The sequence below is a fragment of the Pan troglodytes genome, chromosome 3 (genome assembly GCF_028858775.2).
Source record: "Pan troglodytes isolate AG18354 chromosome 3, NHGRI_mPanTro3-v2.0_pri, whole genome shotgun sequence".
Classification (NCBI taxonomy): domain Eukaryota; kingdom Metazoa; phylum Chordata; class Mammalia; order Primates; family Hominidae; genus Pan; species Pan troglodytes.
The window spans coordinates 186676010-186691598 of NC_072401.2; positions in this window are offsets into that span (position 1 = coordinate 186676010).

Sequence of the window (15589 nt, forward strand, 5' to 3'; positions counted from 1 at the left end):
AAACAAAACAAAAACAAAAACAAAAGAATAGGCCGGGCATGGTGGATCATGTCCGTAATCCCAGCACTTTGGGAGGCTGACGTGGGAGGATCACTTGAAGACAGGAGTTCAAGACCAGCTTGGGCAACATAGCAAGATCCTGTCTCTATTTTTAAATGAATAAATAAATTAATGAAACAAAATAGGCCTGATGTAAACACAGCCAAATTACACTGCTAAGTTATGGGGATAGGATTTTGAGTGTTAGAGAACAGAATAAAGAGAATGTAATGCCTCATAAGAACTAAACACTTTAAAACATCTTTTTATTATAAAATAAAACAAAGATACAGGAAACCACACAAAGCAAATAGTGGCTTATTGATTTATCTTAAGGTGAACAGCCTTGTAACCACCACCCAGGTCAAGATAGAACTTTGCCCCTTCCCTGTGACCTCATCCCAACCACAACCTCTTTCTCCCCAACTAGCTAACGATTATCCTGATTTTTATAGTAATCATTTCCATGGATGTTTTTAAAACACAGTTTTAACACCCAAATGCATCCCTGGAGAGTCCAGTTTTTGTCTCGCTCATTTGAAAGCATTTGGCATGTTTTTCAGATCTCTTCTAATCCACACGTTTCCCTTCCATCTTTGTCATTTCCTTACAATCCATCTATTGGATCAATATATTGGCTACTTGGCCTGGACAGTCACAGAGGGAGGATATTGCTGCTGGTGGAGCTGTAGTGAGCTCTGTATGTTCCTCCGTCTTCTCTATTCCTGCAGCTGGATCCAGAGGCTGGAGCAGACTCAGGTTTCATCCGTTCGGCTAAACAAAGTGCTTTGTTTCTGAACAACTGGAATGAAGTATTAATAAGTCTTCCTTTCACTTTGGCCGCTTCAGAGTTGTTCTGAGCCTCACCTGTCTGCCCGCCTCCCGTGTTCCCGTTGCATCCTGTCCTGGGCCACCAGTGACAGACATGCTCTCCAGGCCCCCTCACACCCCTATTGGTTCTAAGAGCTCGCAACGCTAATTGGCTCCTCTGACTTGGACAAGAGTGACTACCTCGTCTCACTTCCTTAGGCAGCGCTCTCTGGCTTATTGAGGTGGGAGTTTCCAGTCCAGTCTATTCACTCTGACACTTCACCTACAAAGTGAATAGACAACGATTCTCTTTTTCACTCAAATACCTCAACCTCTTCCCCATTCGTTTCCCAAATATTACTTTCAGTCACATTGAAGGAAAAAAATTGACTTGAAAGTTTAAAACTGCTCCAATGACCTCATTTACAATTCTGACATGCAGCTTGAGATCACCTTTTAACTTCTGAACGCACTTTTGGCCCAGAGACATTTAAAATATCACAATTATTACCCATTACTGTCATTGTCGTATCCTATGATACAGCTGATCAGAAACAAAGTTTGATCCGGGTAGTGGATAGCTTTGAACTGCCATCCTAATAATTTAGATTTATGGAGCATTATTTTTTGAAGAATTAAAAGTACCTTGTCAATTCATTTTTCTGGAAGTGAAATAACAGATCCTAATTTTCAGAACAGACTGAGCCAGGCACTCAGTTCTGCCTACCATAGCACTGACACTCCATCGGCCTGGGCACCTCCCTCTCCCTCTCCCCCTTGCAGTCCATCACCAAAACCTTCAATCTTTCCACTTGTCTCCATATCCTGTGATACTCTTATAGTTCAAGCCACTATATCTCACCTTTGCCACAGCCACCTAACCGGCCTCCCGGGCTACTTTTTTGGCTTCTCAGAATCTGTTTCCCACATAGCAGTCTGAGTGGCCTATTTAGGTGGAGTTTAGACAGTGTTTAACCTCTCATTGCTGCAGGTTAAACCCAAGCTCCTCCCCACAGCAACAGGACTGTGCTCCACTCTTGCCCTCCTCCCTACCCTCGTGGCTTTCTGCTTCCCACATTGCTGCCTCTGCACCTGCTACCTTGGTCTCCCCTGGTGCCTCAGAGCACTCCAGGCCTTATCAGCACAGGCCTTACAATGCCCGTCCCACTCCCCTCACCACGCTCACCAGCAGGTGTCAGCAAGGCTTTCCTGGACCACCTCCCCTTACCCACCCAAATATCTGGCGGTAGAAACCTGTTGCTTTTTTCTCCTTCAAATTACTTACCGTAATTATTTTAAACTGTATCAAAACATGCATAATATAAAATCTGTCATTTTAATCACTTTCAAGTGAACTGTTCTGTGGCGTTACATTGCTGTGCAACTGAAACAGACCCTATAGTCCCATAAACAGTTTTTTTGTTTGTTTATTTGGTTGGCTGGTCGGTTGTTTTTGATAAACATAGAAATAGACCCTTGTGGTCTTAAAGCTTAAAACTTACATTTGTTTTATCTGAGTTTTTTCCTCAGGAAAGGACTCCCAGGCCTCTCAAAAAGTATCAAAGAACTGAAACTCACCAGATCACTACATCCGGACAATGAGATCCAGGCCCCTCATTCACCATGATGGGTTCCTCACCCCTTCCAAGTTCCTGTTTTCCCATACATGGTTACATTTCTTCCCTGCTGTATAAAGCCCTAGTTTTAGCTGATCAGGGAGATGGATTTGAGACTGAGATCCCATCTCCTCAGCTGTAGCACCTAGTTAAAGCTTCCTCCTGGCAATACTCGCTGTCACAGTGGTTGGCTTTCTGTGTGGCAAGCAGCAGGACCTAGATCAAACCCTTGGCGTTTGGTAACACAACCATCACCTCCATTCATCTCCAGAACTTTTTCATCTTCTCTAACTGAAATTGTACCCATTAAACACTAACTCCCTATTCCTGCTTAGCCCAACCCTCTGGTAACCACCATTCTCTTCCTGTCTCTATGGATGAAACTACTCTAGGAACCTCATGTAAGAGGAAGCATATGGTAGCTGTTCATTTGAACTGGGTGCAGTGGTTCATGCCTGTAATCCCAGCACTTTGTGATGCCAAGACAGGTGGATCACTTGAGGTCAGGAGTTCGAGACCAGCCTGGCCAACATGGTGAAACCCCATCTCTACAAAAAATACAATTACCTGAACATGATGGTGTGCACCTGTAGTCCTAGCTACTCAGGAGGTTGAAGTGGGAAGATTGCTTGAGCTTTGGAGGTGGAGGTTGCAGTGAGCCAAAATCATGCCACTTTACTCCAGCCTAGGCAACGGAGTAAGACTCTGTCTCAAAAACAAAACAAAACAAAAAAAGGTGCTCATTTGTAACTGGCTTATTTCATTTAGCATAATTTCTTTAAGATCATCCAGGTTGTAGTATCACAATTTCCTTCCTTTTCAAGGCTGAATAATATTCCATTGTATTTATATACCACATTTTATTTATCCATTTATCTATTAATGGACACTTAGGAGGTTTCCATCTTTTTGCTATTGTGAATAATGTTGTTATAAACATGGATATACAAATATCTGTTTTAATCTCTGCTTTTAATTATTTTGTGTATATACCCAGAAGTGGAATTGCTGGATCATACAATAATTCCATGTTTAATTTTTTGAGGAACCCCCATACTGTTTTCCGCAATGGCTGTGCCATTTTATATTCCCACCATCAATGCAGAGGGTTCCAGTTTCTCCATATCCTCACCAACACTTGTTATTTTCTGCTTTTTTTTTTAAATAATAGCTATTCTAATGGGTGTGAAGTAGAGTCTCATTGTAGTTTTGACTTGTAGTTCTCTGAGGCAAATCAAACATTCCATTAATGTTAAACATCTTTTTGTGTGCTTATAGGCCATTGGAATATTTTTGGAGAAATGTCTATTCAATTGACATTGAATTATTGTATGACCCAGCAATTCCACTTCTGGGTATATACACAAAATAATTAAAAGCAGAGATTCAAGTTCTTTGCCTATGCTTTTTTGTTGTTGGGTTGTAAGAGTTCTTCCTATATTCTGAACATTAGCTCCTTATCAGATATATGATTTACAAGTGTTGTCTTCTATTCCATGGGTTGGCTTTTCACTCTGTTGAGAGTGTACTTTGATGCATAAAAGTTTTTAATTTTGAAATCCAATTTGTCTATTTTTTCTTCTATTTCTTGTTCTTTTGGTGTCATATTCAAAAGTAACTCATAATGTTAAGTTATATATTTATTTGAATGTTTTATTACATAAATGCCTGCCTTCATAGACTATAAGATACACAAAGACTGAAACCTCTGTTTTGGTCACCATCATAACCCCAGGACCTAGCCCGTGCCTTGTGACTGGTACGTGTTTCATCATATATATTCGTAATTTGATAAATGCATATCTTCTGATACTTTTAAATTGTGATGTTAAATGATACTTGATAACTTATACACTTATATGAAAAAATTTTGATTGACAAAGGTGATTTCTGTGTGATATTTAATTCTCACTGAAAATTCACACTAAATTAATTTAAATTAAATTAATTTAAATCAAGCCATATATAAAGTTTCAAGAAGTGTTGGAGAAAAAATTTAAACACAACAGCAACTGTATCAATGGCATATTTTAAAAATATATTATTTTTTTCCAAATGTTTACAGACTAAAAAATGAAATGACTAGAAACACATCTTCCAGGTTTCAGTCATTTCATTTCAGATCTGATGTAACTTCATAATATGTTTCTTCATTCTTCATTGGCAGGTATTCAAAAGTGGTATAGACCCGCTACTTAGATCAAATGAGGGGGACAGCTCCGGTGCCCTAAGTTAAGTGATAGCCCAGATCAAATGCTAACTCTCCCTTTCCTCTATGATTTCGTAAACCTTCAGGAGAAAGCTGACAAGTATTCATCTGCCTTGTAGATCAAACAAACCCACGAGGGATTCTCTTTCATTCTTCTGTGCTTCTGGGAATTAAAATAGAAGGGACTTGTATTGTCAGCTGCAAAACAGCAGGGGGAGCTCATGAGGTTTTTAAGGCAGCTATTACACTCCACCCCACCACTTCCAAAAACACTGCATTAAGTATACCCTTAACAGCACCAAGGAGAAATTCAAAGGGAAAAGGAAGTGCGAGTGAGCGCGTGCGCGCACACACACACACACACACACACACACACATGCGCGCGCCTTCTAATGAGAGGTGAAAATGGACACAATCCATTTTATAATAAAGGACTGACAAACTAACCCTTAATCCAGACCTCTGAAGCCACCTCTCAGACTATCCTTACTACCTTAACAGTCCAGTGTAGCCGTGGGTACCCAAGACCCCATCGCTGCTCTTGATTCTTGACCATCTTTCTCATGTGTCCAAACTAAGTTCCTAGACAGCTGGCTTAAAACTATAGTGCTTAAGTTTTCCAAACGTGTTTTTAAATATTCAGTGAAATTGTTTTGGAGAACAACTTAAATAGGATTTTTAAAATTAGGTTATAAACCACAGAGTAGTTTTTAAAATACATGAACTATAGACCTTTGTCACTGAGGAGAAAGAATGAGGGGTCCAGGGTCTCTATCGTGAGTTTTCGGGACAGGGTAAGAAGTCACTCCCTGTGAGGACAGAGTGGCCACAGAGGAACAGAAGAGTATTTCCTACTGGGGAGAAATCACAAGGGACACTGATATTGCTTGCCATGTTGTCCTTTGAGTCTTAACCCGGGACACAGGAATCAATGGTTAGCATTAATGAGTCATCAACAGCTCTCATTCTGAGGCCTAACAGAAAGCTAAGCTGTGAAGCCGTGGATAACCACACACAGGGACTCGGGCTGCTGATGAGCTTGCCAGGGCTAGGGTGGGATGTGAGGTCTTACCTTTGCCCCTCCTCTATCTACAGGTATGTCTGAATCACAGATGAGCATCTGAGAACGCATCTTGAAACAGCTGTCACCTCTCCTAGAGGGGCTCATTTTTGGCATTGGGAAAACAGATTTGGTGAGTGGCCGCAATGTCTTACAAATTCCCTGAAGTTCAGGGCCTTTTCTTGGTTTGTGATCAGTGTTTCCCAAAGAATACAGCTCTCTCCTCATGTCACTTCAGGATGACATGAGGATGACCTTTAAAATATTGTGAGTCCTACTTGTAATGGAACAATGAGACGTGGAATCGTGAAAGGAACTAGGATAAATACGTGACTATGTAGAAATAAGCTACTAGCTCTGTTTTATGCCATTGACTTTTCTATGTCTGAACACTTTTTCAAGGACTTTATAGAAAAGCAAATTGAAAAATAATAAAGTGTTTTCAATAAACTCCATCAAATGAATGCATGCATAAATTATGCATAATTATAAATTATGATATTTAATTTTCCTTAAAAATTATCTATTTGTTCTCCCAAACTATATTATAACTTATTCTTTAGAAAAGCATATATTTTCAAAGAAAAACTGTAGTAAAGAAGGACAGTACAACATATTACCTTAAAAAAAACTCTTTAAACGATGTAAGCTTTCTTACCTCTTTAAAAGGAAGTACATATATTCCTGGAGGAGGCATCTGAAGTTCCTTTCATCTAGATCTTCAAATTCTTTTTTCTACTGCCTGATAGTGTTTGGAAACCAAATTTTTATTTATCTTAAGTAACTTTTGAAGAAAAAAAGAATAAAGGAAGCTTTACTTATTTTCTAAATACTGATTTAATTCAGTTTTAATAAGAGGAATCTGAGTATTAGGTTCCAATTTTTATGTGAATTACATAAAATATTAAAATTACCAGAAACTCCAAATTACAGTGATCTTGAAGAATTTAGAACAACCCAAGAAGTCAACATAGCTGTAGGATGTATTTCATATCAATATACTGGGCAAAAATTAGATATTATGTGTTCCTTTTTCTGTAATGTTGATCCAACTAAGTGTCACAATGAGTTAAGTAAAGCTAAGTCATGCCAGTTTGCTGGGACTTGATTTCCTCTTCAATAAAATGAGGGGTTTCAGTTAGATGATTCTTAGTTTTCTCCCAAGAGCTAACAATTAGAACTCTGGCCAGGCGCAGTGGCTCAAGCCTGTAATCCCAGCACTTTGGGAGGCAGAGGTGGGCAGATCACTTGAGCCCAGGAGTTCAAGACCAGCCTGGGCAACATGGCAAAACCCCATCTCTACAAAAACACAAAACTTAGCTGGGTGTGGTGGCTTGTGCCTGTAGTCCCAGCTATTTGGAAGGCTGAGGCAGGAGGGTCACTTGCGCCCAGGAGGTTGAGCTGCAGTGAGCCATGATGGCACCACTGTGCTCCAGCCTGGGCGACAGAGTGAGATCTTGTCTCAAAAAAAAGAAAGAAAGAAAGAAAAAAAAAGTACTCTGGCAACACAAGCATCCACCCCCAGTAGTTCTATTAAACTACATGAAACATAAAGGATCTACATGCTTAAGGGGCCTAGATTGCTCCCTAATTTTAGAACTAGATAGGTCATACCAGTATATAGCTAAGCCCTTCAAAGAATATGGTAGTGAGGGGAGAGCTGATGGAATTTGAAATGTCCTTTGGTGATAGAAACTCACTTGACAGCAACATAAACAAAGACTTAATAAAACAAGTAGTAAATTCACAGGAAGGAAGAGTAGCCCTAAAATTTACAAGTCTAGTAAGTCCCACACTTGCTGGGTTGATGGCTATCTCCTCCTGGCATATAGCTCAGTAACATATACAGTATCTGACAAAGATGGCCTCTGTTAGGCTCTTCTCATGTGCTAGAAGTCCCTATTATTGACCATACCAACCACCAGTAGAATAACAGACACAATGGTAATCCCAGCTATTCATTCCCGCACTGTTGGCTCTCCCCATACACAGGTAAGAGGGCTATGCAGAATGATTCTCCAGTGGTCAGGATTCGGATCCAAGGATGTTCTTGCCAAATTCCCTTGTCATTATGGAACTGAGGTTCAGAAAAGGACTCATAAGTTCAAAGTTGTTGTGGCCTCTGGAAGAGCACAGGGGTCTTTCCCCACTCACCCCCTCCGTTTGGGAAGGATAGGTCGGGACATTGCCTTTCACTCTGGCCCCCAAGGCATTTTATCATTCACTATAAGAGTGGATGAAATATTAATTCTGTTGAGTTAAAAGGTCTTGAAGTAAGTTATGTCTAACTGGGTGTTCACTGATGATGACAAATGTTGAGACGTTGGGTATGCTAAGAAGTGATATGACAAATGGGAATACCCTAACCCTTTAGACCACCCATTTTCAAGAGATTCTGAAGGACAGGTGGACAAGATGATGAAACACAGCAAGTAAACACTTCCAGCAAGAGGAAGATTCAGCCCTAACTACAAAGCAGGGCTTGTGCAAGCCACACGGGGCTGATGGAATCTCCTTTCACCAAGTTCGGGCAGTGCGAACAGCGGAACCAAAGCGGGTCAGGAGAACGGTTCAGCCTGTTTTCCCCGAGCTCAGTCCCAGGCCTCAGGTCTATCCCAATGAAAGAGGCCAGAGCACAGGGGGCCATTTCTGAAGAACCCGAGAAAAGTGGGAACAGGACTGAAGAACCGTGACAGAGGCCGGACTGCAGAATTGCCGTGTGTGGTTGCGCACGCTGGCACCACACCAATGAACCAGGGCTAAGGGACGCGTGGGGCTGGATGCTGCTGTTTATTATTAGATGCATATTTTGCTACTCCTGGTGTTTGCTGATATAATAATAGCTTTATAGAATGTCAAAGTCGATGGTAATCATCTTCTAAAAGTTCATTCGATATCCAATTGTTAGTTTATCTATGCCTGATTGTTTTCTTTCTGATTTTTGCCTTCTGGCTGAGGAAGCTACCAGGAGGTTAAGAGTAGGACCTCACTGACTGGCGCAGCATGATCCATCTAGGATCTACTATGATGGGAATTTGAAGAACCTTAGCATACTTTTTCACGCATGTCACATAACACTTACCTTTTGCAAATAGTAAAAGATGTATTTATTTAACCACATTTTTGTCACTAATCTTTAGTGATTTGTTACTTTATCATTACTCATCATTACTTGAATATATGACCAGTGAGAATATGTAGAAAATACGTACAAGTGCAAAGAAAAAAATCCTCAAATTTTGTCAAAATCAACCGTGAACTTTTTCATGTACCATTTTCACTCTGCCCTCTGTGTGTGTACATGTGTGCATGAATGTATAAAATGGATTGTATTTTCATCCTAGCAGGCCAACTATGGAGACAAGGAGAATGGAAATAAAGGTTTCTTAAGAACTATAGTGATCTTGGGAGGGACCTTGGGTGTGTGACCAGGCAGGATGCAAAGGGCTTCAGTAGCATCTGTAAAGTTTGATTTCTTAGGAAAAAAAGAGCTAGGCCAGGCGCAGTGGCTCGTGCCTGTAATTCCAGCACTTTGAGAGGCTGAGGTGGGCGGATCACTTGAGATCGGGAGTTCAAGACCATCCTGGCCAACATGGTGAAACCCCGTCTCTACTAAAAATACAAAAATCATCCAGCTGTGGTGGTGGGTGCCTGTAGTCCCAGCTACTCGGGAGGCTGAGGCAGGAGATTCGTTTGAACCTGGGAGGTGGAGCTTGCAGTGAGCCAAGATCATGCAACTGTACTCCAGCCTGGGGACAGAGCGAGACTCCATTTTAAAAAAAAAGAAAGAAAAGAGCTAAAGTAAATTCGGCAAAATGTTATCGTCATGGAATCTAGGCAGTAGGTGAATGAGCACCTGCTGTATCTTTCCGTATATTTTCCTGTGCATTTGAAATAAAATATTTCAAATTTTCCAAAAGTAAGGAAAGACTAGGATTGCTGTTCTGACAGCAGATGCTGCATTTATGGCACTTTGACCATTTCTGGACTCTCTGTTTGCTGCATGCTGAGACCAGCTCGGTCTGGGAGACCATAAACCAGCAGCACTAGAGGAATTAAAGACACACACACAGAAATATAGAGGTGTGAAGTGGGAAATCAGAGGTCTCACAACCTTCAGAGCTGAGAGACCCGAACAGAGATTTACCCACGTATTTATTAACAGCAAGCCAGTCATTAGCATTGTTTCTATAGATATTCAATTAACTAAAAGTATCCCTTATGGGAAATGAAGGGATGGGCCGAATTAAAAGAATAGGTTGGGCTAGTTAACTGCAGCAGGAGCATGTCCTTAAGTTAGGCACAGATCGCTCATGCTATTGTTTGTGGCTTAAGAATGCCTTTAAGTGGTTTTCCACCCTGGGCGGGCCAGGCGTTCCTTGCCATCATTCCTGTAAACCCACAACCTTCCAGCTTGGGCGTTAGGGGCCATTACGGACATGTTTCAGTGCTGCAGAGATTTTGTTTATGGCCAGTTTTGGGGCCAGTTTATGGCCAGATTTTGGGGGGCCCTGCTCCCAATATGTCCTGCTTCTCTGATTTGCAAATCAACAAAAGCAAAGGCAGCTTTGTCACAGTGAGCTACTTCTCGCAGGAGTCAGGATCCACATCTGCAGACTACACAAAGACAAACAACACAGATTAAAAGCACAATCATCATTGAAATCACAGAGCCTCCCAGTGTTTTTATCCATTTTCAGCTCCTTTAAGCACTCCAGGTCCTGGCATTAAGGTCAGGTGTGCCTGGGATGCTTTAAATATTTGTTCTTTTCATTTTAAATGCTTATGTTAAGCTCCTAGAGTGGACCATATCATTTGAGGTTGAGGTGCCACTATACCGCCATGGTTCCAGATAATAGGAACTTTTGCCGTACTTCTTATCATTTCTACCACCTGACCGTTTTGTTCAGATGATCTGAACATAGTGTGGCCATGGCACGCAGACTGAGAGGTGCAATTCAAGCTAAACATCCCCTTAGGGGACCAATTAATAATGATTCCATAGGAATCTTGTGCAGCACCTCTGCCTGTTGTGCAATGCAATCTTCCTAAACAAGTACATTCATTTTTTCTAACTGGGTCCAATCCTGTTTACAAATAGGTTTTTGAGGGCGGTATGCCTCAATTACAGGAGCAGATTTATTATGGTAAATACTGAGATCAGAAAGCATGTGTAACTGTGTCAGAGTGATTGCATCCAGGCATTATTGCCAGCCAAGATTGATACATATACCCAATAAGTATAATTGTTTGCTGTGTCAGCCCTTATTGAAGGAATACTCACGGCAGTGGTGATAACCGCTACCATGGCTACCATTACATTACTCATTGTGACTGGTTGTCCCGCTTTCCTCAGGTTTTCTTCCGCCATCTATGACAGCTTCTTGATCTGTCCCCAGGTGGGTGGCTGTGTTCGACGGGTGTTGCTCGTGACAGGTGGGGTCCTCCTCAGCATCAGTCTCGACATGGCTGCAACCAGGGGGTCCTCGGGATCCTCCTGGAGTCTCTTCCTCGGCATCTGGCTCATGACAAGGTTTCAGGTGTCTTGGTGGTATCCAAATCAGCTGTTGATTTTGGCCTGGAGTAATACAAGCATAACCTCTACCCCAAGTTATTATTTTACCTATTTCCCAACTTTTTGTTATTGGATCTCTCCACCAAATCAATTGTTCTGCTTCTGTCTTTGCAGCTGGTTTCCGTAGATGCTGTTCAGCTGATGATAACATCTGTCCTTTGGGCAGGCTCAAAAAATTAAAGTTAATAATGCTAGGTTCAGTTGCATCTGCGGTGTTCCATATTCTCTGTCTCCCCCTTTCTGCTTTTGCAACTGCTGTTTTAGGGAGAGATTCATTCTTTCCACTATGACTTGTCCTTGAGAATTACATGGGATACCAGTAATGTGTTTAATATTCCACATAGAGAAAAATGTAGCTAGAGCTTGGCTAGCATAGCCTGGGGCATTATCTGTTTTAATAGAAGCTGGAATGCCCATCACCGCAAAACACTACAAAAGATGACGTTTAACACAGGCAGAAGACTCTCCTGATGGGCATGTAGCCCAGACAAAGTGAGAAAAGGTGCCCACACATACATGTACATAAGCTAGTCTCCCAAACGAGGGAACATGTGTGACATCCATTTGCCAAAGACAGTTAGGTTCCAATCCTCGAGGATTAACTCCTCCTGTAAAAGATGAGGCAAGTTGGGCATCATTGGATAATAGCTTTAGCTTCTTTCCAGGTAATGCTGTATCTGCGTTTGAGACCAGAGGCATTAACATGGGTTAAATTGTGGAAGTGTGAAAATTAGATATTGCATTAGCACCTAGGCGATCAGCCATTTGATTCCCTTCAGTCAAAGGTCCTGGAAGAGGTGCATGAGCCCTAATGTGAGTGATGTAAAAAGGGTGCATTCTACTTCTAACTGCTGTTTGCAATTGGATAAATAAAGTCATCAGTTGTTCATCTGTATGAAATCGTAACTGAGCATTTTCAATTAACTGTGTGGAATGAACCACGTATGAAGAATCAGAAATCACGTTAATAGGCATATCAAAAGCAGTCAATACCTCAATTACAGCTACAAGCTCTGCTTTTTGAGCTGAAGTATAGGGCGTCTGGAAAACTTTATTTTTTGATCCAAAATAAGAAGTTTTACCATTACTAGACCCATCTGTAAAAACAGTCTCAGCACTTTCAATTGGTTTAAATTTAATTATTTTAGGGAGAATCCAATTAGTTAATTTCAAAAACTGAAACAGCTTCATTTTAGGAAAATGATTATCGAGAACACCCACAAAGTCAGCTAAATGGGTTTGCCAAGTAAGACTATTTATAAATTTTATAAAAGCTTGCTGTATTTGTGCCTTTGTGAGAGGGACAATAATTTTTCCAGGATCATATCCACGTAACCTAACAATCTCAGTTCTCCCAATTCCTATCATAGTAGCAATTTGATCTAAATAAGGAGTTAGAATCCATGAATTAGTATGTGGAAGAGAAAGCCACTCTGCTAAGTCCCGTTCTTGGAAAATAACACCAGTAGGTGAATGCTGATTTGAAAAAATTAGCAAATCTAGAGTCTTCTCTGGATCTATTCTATTTATTTTAGCCTCATGGACTTTCTTTTCAATCAGTTGTAACTCGACCTCAGTCTCCTTTGTTAATTGCCGAGGGCTAGTAAGACTAGGATTTCCTCTAAGGATAGAAAACAGATTACTAATGGCATAGGTAGGAATGCCTAGAGCAGGTCGTATCCAATTAATGTCCCCTAGTAATTTTTGAAAGTCATTTAACGTTTTTAGTTGATCCCTACGTATGGTTACTTTCTGTGGCACAATGGTAGCGTCATTTACTAAGGTCCCAAATAGGATTAAGGAGAAGTAGTCTGAATTTTGTCAGAAGCTATAATTAAACCAGCATGAGAAATCGAATTTTGCAAGTGATCATAACATTGGAGTAACATTTCTCGAGTGGGGGCAGCACAAAGTATATCATCCATATAGTGAATAATGTAACACTGTGAAAATTTTTTACAAGTAGGTTCAATTGCTTGCCCCACATACGTCTGGCAAATTGTGGGACTGTTTAACATGCCCTATGACAACACTTTCCAGTGATAATGCTTAGCAGGCTGTAGATTGTTTACTGCAGGAATTGTAAATGCAAACAGTTCACAGTCTTGCTCAGCTAAGAGGATAGTAAAGAAACAGTCTCTTAAATCTATGACTATTAAAGGCCAATTTTTTGGAATTATAGCAGGAGAAGGCAATCCTGGCTCTAATGCTCCCATAGGTTGGATAACTGAATTGATGGCTCTTAAGTCAGTTAACATTCTCCATTTACCTGATTTTTTCTTAATTACGAAAACTGGAGAATTCCAAGGGGAAAATGTTGGAGCTATGTGCCCATTTTCTAATTGTTCAGTAACTAATTTCTCTAAAGCCTCCAGTTTCTCTTTCCTTAGCGGCCATTATTCTATCCAAATTGGCTTATCTGTTAACAATTTTCAAGGTATAGGTTCTGGAGGCTTAACAATGGCCGCCATCAAAAATTATTTTCTAATCTTTGGTGGGAACTTTGTCTTTCCGTTTAAAGCGGTTTTTTGAAAACTTGCAAATTTTTTTCTAATCCTATACCAGGGACATACCCCATTTCATGGATTGTATGTTGATTATGAGGGCTATATAATTGTTCTGGAATTAGAACTTGTGCTCCCCATTGTTGTAATAAATCTCTTCCCCATAAATTTTTAGGTACAGAAGTTATAATTGGTTGAATAGTCCCAGGTTGTCCATCAGGCCCTTCACAATGCAAGATATAACTACTTTGATATACTTCAGCGGCTTTACCAACTCCAGCCACGTTAAATTGAGCGGGTTGAATTGGCCACGCAGACGGCCAGTGCTGTAGAGAAATGATTGAAATGTCTGCTCCTGTATCTACCAAGCTTTTAAATTTCTTTCCCTGAATAGTTATTTCACAGGTAGGACGTTTATCAGTAATTTGATTTACCCAATAAGCTGCTTTGCCTTGTTTATTTGTGCTTCCAAATCCTCCTGTTTGTTTAATTTCACTTTTTCCCATTCCCACATACGGCACAATCAGGAGCTGTGCTATGCACTCTCCTGGCTCTGCTTTCCAGGGAACAGAAGTAGATAAAACAATTTGAATTTCCCCATTGGAATCTGAATCAATGACTCCTGTATGTATTTGTACCCCTTTTAAACCTAAACTAGACCTTTCTAAAAGTAATTCTATCGTCCCCGCTGGCAAGGGTTCACAGACTCCTGTTGGGACCTTTTGCGGGGGTTCCCCAGGCAGAAGACTCACAGCTTTTGTGCAGCATAAATCTACTGCAGTGCTACCAGTTGTGGTGGGGGGCAGACATTGTACAGGGGTGGGGGAATGGCCTGAGCTGGAAATGCCCGGGTTTAGAATGGGGCCTGGGATGGGCCCCTCATGGCGTTTCCCGAAATCAGGTTCCCATCTTTATCAAACTTAGAGTGACACTGATTAGCCCAATGTTTTCCTTTTTTTACATTTTGGACATATTTCAGGCTCAACAGTTTTCTTTTTTCACCTATCTGGTGGCCTGACTCACTGATTTTTTCTACATTCTTTTTTAGTATGACCATGCTTCCCACAGTTAAAACAATCTCCAGGAAATGGAGCATTTCCTTTATCCACTCTTAGTCCTGCCATTGCCTGTGCTAGCAGAGTAACCTCATGCAGATTACCTCCGATACCATCACAGGCCTTGATATAATCAATTAAATGCACTTTCCCTCTGATAGGTTGCAGAGCAGCCTGGCAATCGGGATTAGCATCGTCGAAAGCTAGTAACTGCAACACTATATCCTGAGCAGCCAAATCTGCAATCATCTTTTTAAGAAACTCCTGTAACCGAGCTATAAAATCCACGTATGGTTCTCTTGGTCCCTTTTTAATAGCATTAAAGGAAGGGTATTGTTCTCCACCTGAAGTGATTTTTTTTCCCCAGCTCTAATGCACACTCCCCTAAGCTGTTCTATGGCATCATCCTGCATGACCAGTTGTGCATGTAAACCAGCCCAGCCGCCAACCCCCAAAAGCTGGTCTGCAGTTATATTAATTTGAGGTTGGGCCTGGGCATTGCAAGCAGCCTGAATGGAAGCTTCATCTGCCCACCAAGTTTTAAACTGTAAGAACTGAGCAGGAGTTAGACAAACTCGAGTAAGAGTGTCCCAGTCAGTAGGAATCATTCGACTGGAAACAGCAAAGTTCTTTAACAGTCCCATTACAAAAGGAGAACCTGGTCCACACTGATTTATAGCTTGTTTAAATTCTTGAGTAATTTAAAAGGAAAAGGCTGAAA